The following is a 7,467-nucleotide window of genomic DNA, read 5'->3' on the forward strand; positions in this document are numbered from 1 at the left end:
CATAGGTCATAGCTTAATAACAAAATCTTTGCTGGTGGTTGCACACAGGAAATCAGTGACCCCGACACTAACCCTAATCCTTTGGACTCCAGATAGGTTGTGATTAAGCACCTAACCCTAATCCTGATCTCTTTGCTTCCATTAGTGGTCCAGGAGTACATGATTCAAAAATCTGAGTTGCTGATTAAATGAAGAATATTTGGTTCTAGTCTGTCGTCTGGACTCGTCTGTGTCTGGTAGATGTGTGGATAGCAGATGATGCGTAAGCAGAGAGCACAAGTCAAGCCATGAGATTTTTTTAAAGCACTTTAAAGAAAGTTAGTATTATTTAAACAAACATACAAAAGACAAGACCCCGTGCAATTTCACTTATTTATATCATTTTTTGTGTGACTTAAAGAAGACTCTTTGCTTTACAGCCTAATCTAGCTATGCAGTCAGCTCATGATGCTTCCTCCTGCTGACAGTGGGTTTGACTCCAGTTTATCAACAGCAATGTGACTGACTTGATCTTTATGCTTTTACTTTGCACTTTCTTTTGTGCACTGCCTCTTGAGGTCTGCATTGACCACCGTGTCAGGGCTGCAAGGACAGAGGAAGCCGCAAAGAGAACAAAGGCAACAAGAAGAAATTAAGGAAGAGATGACCCCTGGTCCCGTGGAGCTGATTGCTCCATCAGCCTTGTGACCTGTGAAACCGCGGCCACGTACAACCTCCTCAGGTACTTCAACAGCGCTAATGTACACTGGACCTTATCTAAAGAGCAGGAGAGGGAGGAAGATGTGAGCTGAAGAAAGGTGGTGGACAGATCTGATCCAATGGATAAATCACGCCTTCAAACGCTCTAAAGCTGTCTTCTGTACATGCTGTTCCATGTTAGTCATCAGTCCATCCACGCTCGGTTCTGACTGTAGATTTTAAGGCAGAGCTCAATCCTACAGTGAGTTTCCAGTTTATTGTACACTGGTACATTCAAAGCTGGTCTTAATTTTCTGACAGTGTGTGAAAGTGTGTTGGAAAGTAATTGAAATTGTGAGTTGCAGAAGGGCAGCATTTACCCACAGCACCTTACTTTAGTATAACCACAGTAAAAACCTACTTTTTATCCTCTCAGTGTTGAAGACACTGAAAATCAGTGCTTTAAGTTTAAATTCCACTCAAGTGATGCTTAGTGTATTAAGTGGATCCTTACAATTTATAACAAGTTATATTTTTATGTATGTATATGCATTTAGTAATGGTAGTAGTAATGGTAGAACATTTTTTAAAATGTCAGATTTGTGAATGGAGTTTGGTGTGAAATTTTTTTACAGAAGAAACATACGTGAGCTCGTGACTCAGAACCGAATATACAAAAGGTTAAGTGTGACCCCATTTTCCATGTTTTCATGTAAAGCAAGTTGTTTTTTGTTATAAATCACAAGTTGTAATCTTTTACATTTGTATATGTTTGTTGTTTTAAATGTGCAATTACAATAAGTTCACCTATTAACCTTTAATAAGCCTTTTACACTTTTCATATTATTGTCTTCTTATTAGTTACATGGTAAACTCCCACATTCTTGTGATAATAAGCATCGGTGTACCATTATTTTACTTTCTTTGTAGTTTAAGATGTATTTCTATTTGGTTATTTTTGTATTTTCTACTGTTTGTACTGTTTTTAGATATGTACATGTGTGCTAATGTGTATGAATGGATGTGCCCTGAGAATTTATGGTTTCACATTGCAAAATGTGTGAGGGCAAATCTGGAGCTACCTGTAATCTAGACCCAGGACTGACAGGTCTAACCAACTGTATGGGCAGAAAGGTGAAACTCAAGTCTGCTTTCTGGAGCCAGGGATGATGAATGAGTTTTAACTGACAGAAAATTGCTCAAACAGCTACTGTCCACACCTCTCTTTGTAGGCTTCACAGGGTCTGAGAATAGTTTCACTTTAGACCTACAGACCCACAGAACTGACTTTGTTGATACCAAAACTCAGCAGAATCTCCATTTGTTTTATTTTCATTCATTTTTCTCTAATTTTTCCCTTCTTCCATTTACAATCATAAAATGAAGGCAAGTAGCAGATAATAGAGTTCAGTACAGTCCAGTACAGCAGCCTGCTTGTGGAAGTGGACTAACCAAACTTTTACTGCTGATAACTGTAAGTTTCCTGTCCTCAAATATAAACTGCCCAGGCCTTATATTTGGGCTGATACAGTGAAGTGGCTCCCATCCTTCAGCAGCAATCTGGAGTTTCACTGAACACATCAACCTCAGGAGTTGACCAGAAATCTGCTGTTCTGACTTTGCTTTGTGTCGAGTCTGATAACGCCTTCAGTCGTCTGCGAACTGGTTCAGGGCTTACTGCTAAATGTGCCATTGGTGGGTTATCCCTTCAAAGTCACTGCCACTGGAGTTTATATGGTCACCCACATGTCGTCTGCTGAAATGTTCCTGCATTGGAGATTAACAGATTCCACTGTGCTAAACCTAAATATGACAACACTAAAATATTGTGTGTTTCTGACAGGAGCTCACACACTGTAGATCTGTTTTTTTGTACCTGTGTTACTGGAATATTTGAGGACAGGTGCAGCATGGGGGTCTCTGCTACGTCTTACACTGTATGTCGTCAGTTTAAAAAACATAATAATTAACTGGGGTGTAACTGCTGTATGTCCTCTGGGACGGCTGTTATTGACCCTGTCTGTCTGTTGTTTGTTCAACATATTGTGTATTTCTTTGCTTATGTATGATTGTTTCCAGTAGTGTAAATACTCTGTAAACATTATTCCACATTGTACACTTTCATATAGAACCATTGTTAGTGTTGTATTCTGCCAACTCAGAAGTCACAGTCCCATCTCCTTTCTACATTTCTGTACATAAACACAACGTACTAGAGCATGTTAGACTTCATGAGGTTCACTCTCGCATAAATGTCCACATAGAGGAAACATCACATTTAATAAAGTGCAGAGGATCCAGTGTCCATGTGTTTTACTGATTTACTGTGTGGTAGCAATGAGTAGACGTTTGTGATGGCTGTAATAAATGATAAGGCAATGAGTACAAATCAATTATTTCACCTGCACATCAAACATCATAAAACATTTTTCGAGATGAAATGATTTCGTGCTGAACTGAACAGATGAACCTTTTCTAACATTGTGTCAGAGGCTGGACACATTTTAAAACTACCAGATTTAACAGTTGAGTTTGGTGTGTAGCTCTCACACCCTGTGTCAGCTGGGACTGCCCCCCCCCCCCCACTACCCCGGGTGCTCCAGGACCACAGGTGGTCTATATATATATATATATATATATATATATATATATCTACAGTCATTGTCCAGGACACGCGGGAGATGTTGATGGATGGATATGGTGTCATTGTGAGTTGTTGTGTGACAACAGCACCACTCAGTGGTACAAAGTGAGCACTGCAAGTGGCCCAAACAGTTCACTTGAAAGTCCATTAGAGAAAAGGCGAAGCGTGGTTGTTGTGAAATAGTGAAGCACAAGTGGAGGCAGGGTTGAGTTGAAATATTTCAAACTGTTGTCAGGAGCTAACACACAGCGACTTCATGGTGGAATAACAAAGCATTGGAAACGTTCAGTGTTTGATTTACGGCTCATTAGATCAGGCTTAAATGACTTTTATTCCATAAATTAACAAGCAAACACAAAGTGTGTTATTGTCACACAGCATAAATATGTTTAACATTACCAGGAAAACAATAGATGCGTGTTGCAGAAGAGATTGCTCATTTTTCTCCTGCTGAATTATGTTTATTGACCAGTGGTGAAAGAAGTACCCACATGTATTAGTTTATTACGTATTAGTGAAATAGCAGTATTCACATCTGGTTTGTACTAAGTATTAGCATAACATAGACCAACAGACATCAGAGGCACTTTACACTGAGGTGAGAGGATTTTAGTGTTTTTCATGTCAAAATGTAAATGTTCAGCTCTTTGGCATTTCAGTTTTTAAAACAGTGGGTTTATAATCAAACAATGAAAAAGCATAAAGGGGAGCTACAGTTCACATGTACAGTCCCTGATTGGTCGCAGTAAACCATGTAACATAAATAAGGTTCGCTGACATTCGGCTCACCTGTGGTTGTGGTACAGAAAAGCGCGTAGAGGGAAAGGAAGAAACTCCTTTTCTCAATAAGGTGCTAAGTAAGCGAACCGACGTTTCTTTGGTTAGTGTCAGCATTAGGTTCTTTTTCTAACTTTTCCTAAAGTGTGAATATCATATGAGGCAAAAGAGTGTTGGGGTACTTTAATTAAATGAAGCTCTTTAAATAGAAACTTTGGAATAACGTGTGCTCTAATTCCTCCTTTTAGTTTAATGGTAATTAAGGATATGTGATGTTAGACTGCTACCTTTTAGTTAGGTTGACTTTTTAATATTTCAAGGTTGTGTCTTTTTTATTTTTATCATTTAATTAAACAGGATAAGCTTAAAGAGGGTAAAGCCACTTCTTACCTGACACAGCTTTTGAGGGATTTGTATAAAGGACCAAATCCGTTCTCCCCAGTCTGTGTATAATCAGCATGTTGTATATGTCTGTGTATTCTCTATCATCTATGTCCATATTCAGTCCATTTTCACCCAGGCCTGAACACAAACTGTAGAATCTGCTCATTTCTAATGGTGCCATGATTAGGTGTTGACTTTAAAGTGTGCACCTGTAAATGTAAGTAGGTAAGTTACTCGTGTTTTGGTCGATGGTACAGATGCTGACACACAGCAGTTCAAACTGAAACCTGGTCCTGATGCAGAAAAGTCAAATGTCACATCCCCAATGTGATTGATAGAAACTATTTTATCTTCCTGAATGAAGGAGTCTGGGATGTGATTGCACTACTGTTGCTGTGGAGACGGCGGTGGATGGCTGTGACTCCGGGGTCATTACCATGGAAATGATGGCTGACAGAACCAGTGATGTCAACACCGAACCTGAAAGGGTGAGACAGACTCAAGGCTGCATGTGTCCACATACTTTTGGTCATGACGTGAAGCTGCTCTTGTCACAATCCCTGTTTCCGGTCCTGTGTCTTTTATTGTGAAGTATTTCCTGTTCTTGGTGTGTCCCTTAAGTTAGTGAGTTGAGCTTTTGTTAATCAGTGTCTAACTGTTTTCACCTGTGTCTTGTTAGTGGTTTGCTGCTTTGTTTACTCTTCTTGACGTCTAGTTGCCTTGTCCTGTGCATCTGTGGACTATTCCTGGTGGTTTGGACTCTAAGGTACTGTGCCCTGTGTAACCCTTGTCTTTCTGGTTATTTGAGTGTGACTGAGCATCTGAGTGAGCCTGAGCTTTAGTTTATTCATATGCCCAAAACCTGCAGTATCCAGAATTCAGGAAGTTAAAACTGGACATTCTGGTACTGTTTAAGGATTGTCAAAAAGCCTTCAGATGTTCCTGGCCAGGCTTTGTCATGGCTCATCAGGGTAGCTCTGGAAGATCTAGTCTCCATCTTTCCACATGGGTTTGACCTGTGGTTTTAGGATGATTAATGCTTCATCTGACCACATGGAGGTGGATGCTCCAGGACTCATCGAGGCTTGCAGTCTAAACCAGTTCTGGTTCCAGCAGCTCAACTAGTATCTCTCCAGTCTCATTCAGCAGTCAAGCCTTGAAGGAGAAGACAGGGTCATCAACAACCTGCAGTCCAGCAACAGTCTTCCAGCTCAGCCATGTTCTCCGGTCCAGCCGGTCTCTGACACCACAGGAGTCCCTCCCCCAAGGTCTTTGCCACAGGAGTCCCCCTGACACACCTGAGTCTGAGTCTTTGCTCTTGTCTGACACACCTGAGTCCATGAGGCAGCCACCCAGGCCAAGACAGCCTAACCCTAAATCTGTAGACAAACCAGCAACAGGACTGATGTGTAAGTCTCAGTGCATACCTTTTAATGGCATCCCATTAGTCAACACAGGTCAGCCTGTGTCTAGTTTGACTGCGATCATTTGAAGAGTCTGGAGGTAATAGAAGCAGAATGTGTCATTCAGACCTGCTGAGATCTGATCAGTGAGTCAGCTGTTTGTTTTTTCTGCAGGGAGCAGAGCCAGTGTGATGGAGTGTCAGTTTGAACTTCGAAGGAATCAGACTGTGTCCGGAGTAGCACTCACAGGTCACAAAGCTACCTGTCCCCTATACCACCTGGATCACCTCAGTACTTCATATTTATTAGTAATCGTTAAATCCAGGCCTGACTTGTATGAAGTTACTTGACAAAGGACTGAAATGTACAATGTGGGTTTTCTGTTTTAGGAACTAGGTTAAGAAAGTTGGTAAGTTCCTACAGAAGTGACAGGAGACGAGACAACTTTGAGGCAGAAGCAAGAGAAGGCCTCCCACTGTTTGAAGAACCAGAACCTGAAGACTGGAAGAGTCATCAGGTAGAACAGATGAACTACATTTATGTACCATACATCACTTCGTTTCCCGTCTGTAGGTTGTACCTGCAGCTGCCCACTGAGAAATCTCACCTGTATCACCCTGAGGACACAGCCCTCATCCCCTCAGGTCCCCCTAATCTCCCCCCTCCCACCAGTACCAGTACTGTTCATACTCATTACAGATAAAAACCGTTGCACCTAAAAATGTGAAGTTTGTCCTGAGGGTGGTGCTACAGGAAAGATTGTAGTCATTAATACCTGGACATGAAATGCAGCAGAAATTGGTTATTTATTTGTAGAATTCTGGTTTTACTGACACTTAGACAAGAGCACTTTCAGATCACCTCATTGGAATGGGGTCATCATGTCTCGTCTCCACACACAGGTTTCAGAGGATCAGACCCTGCTGATTGTCGTGTCTACACCGTCTGCAAGCAACTCAGGTAGGTGGCTCTGACAAACACCAGAGTCAGACAGTTATTATAGTCCACAGAAGTTGATGCTGTTGTCTGTGTGTTGCTGGGCATTTTGTGGAGAGGGAGCTGTTTAAATGTGAAGGACTTCCAAACGGAGATTCTTCCCCACCATCGGTGACATCAGGAACCACATCCAGGAGGCCCTGGGTCTAGTGTCCAGCACTGCAGAGGTTTCTGCCACCTGCAGTATGTTCCTTTGGCATAGCATTCAAAAAATAACTCCTACACATTGGAGTATTTTTAAACACAAATACTAAGACACAGGTAAACATGCCCAGACTGAGAGGCTTGTTTCTCAGAGGCACCCAGCAGAGGGCAGCCTACACTTAGACAAGTGGATAAATACTAAGGATGTGCACAGGTTACGTCTGTTTTATGTGCATGTTTCAGAAAGTGTGTTGTGGTGTGTATAGTGAATATTGTGTTCAGTTTATGAAATGTTCTGTGGCCTTGACTCGGTGTTTCAATGTGTGGGAAACTGTCAGACGACTGAACTGGGCCCAGTGGAGACAAACAGCCACAGGAGCAAACAGCTGACGATAGTGGAGTCGGTAGAAACACAGCAGAGGCAAAAATAGAAACTGCTCA

Source organism: Mastacembelus armatus, chromosome 21 (assembly GCF_900324485.2).
Source record: "Mastacembelus armatus chromosome 21, fMasArm1.2, whole genome shotgun sequence".
NCBI classification, from domain to species: domain Eukaryota; kingdom Metazoa; phylum Chordata; class Actinopteri; order Synbranchiformes; family Mastacembelidae; genus Mastacembelus; species Mastacembelus armatus.